This window comes from Platalea leucorodia (assembly GCF_965183815.1).
Source record: "Platalea leucorodia genome assembly, chromosome: 1".
Taxonomy (NCBI): domain Eukaryota; kingdom Metazoa; phylum Chordata; class Aves; order Pelecaniformes; family Threskiornithidae; genus Platalea; species Platalea leucorodia.
The window spans coordinates 16,138,411-16,139,288 of record NC_138823.1 but is presented as its reverse complement, the minus strand read 5'-3'; positions in this window follow the sequence as shown (position 1 = coordinate 16,139,288).

Below are 878 nucleotides of genomic sequence, written 5' to 3'. Positions count from 1 at the left end.
ATTCATGCAAAAATCAGCTTGTCGTGAGTGCTGATCACAGTGGTGTAACAAAGAGCAAAACTGATGATAAAGATGTCCTAGATTATTGATGTGAGAGAAAGTGGAAAAGCTACCTTTCATTCTAGTCTGAGTACCCGAGTTCCCATACTTCTCTCCCTTACAGAGCTTTAACCAAAGAAATGAAAAACCGAGTGGTTATTTTCCGGCGCAGGCGAGCTGTACACACACGCACGCAGCCAGCCTGCATCCCCCAAGACTTGCAGCACAAAGTCAGCCCGACCACCTCCACAGGTAGCTCAAAGGCAGTAGTCGCTTTTGTGTGGAGCCCCGATTAAGTCAGCTTCTTGGATCCAGGCTGGTTCTTCAGCTTCCAGAGACAGCCCACGTCCAGAGCTCATTACCCCGGGCTCTGTATAAGCTCTGCAGGTAACCCGAGCGACTCCACGGGAGATGCACTGCTTCTACATACAGGCTTGGATCCAAGTGCCTGGATCTACCAGGAGCACGTAACCTCAGAAGCACTGACATACCCACGTGCAGAGGCAATTCTAGAAGCAAGGGAAGAGTAGAGCTAAAAGCATTCAAGCTGGATATTTGTTCTGGCGTTCAGAAGGGACTGGCATGGAGATGAATCACATTTTATAGACAGTCTCCCCTCATTTTCCCCGCAGACATTCCTAGCATAGAACGCTTGAACAAAACCACAGTACGGCCAGTAAAATAACTCTTCCTTCCCAATGGCAAGAAATCTATTTACATATTCAAGCTTTAAATCTCTCAAAGAGCTAAATCGTTACACGTCCACTCCTAATACCAAAACAAGCAACCCATAAATGCTAGGTCCCTACTACATAAATGAAAGGTGTTCAAACAAGATA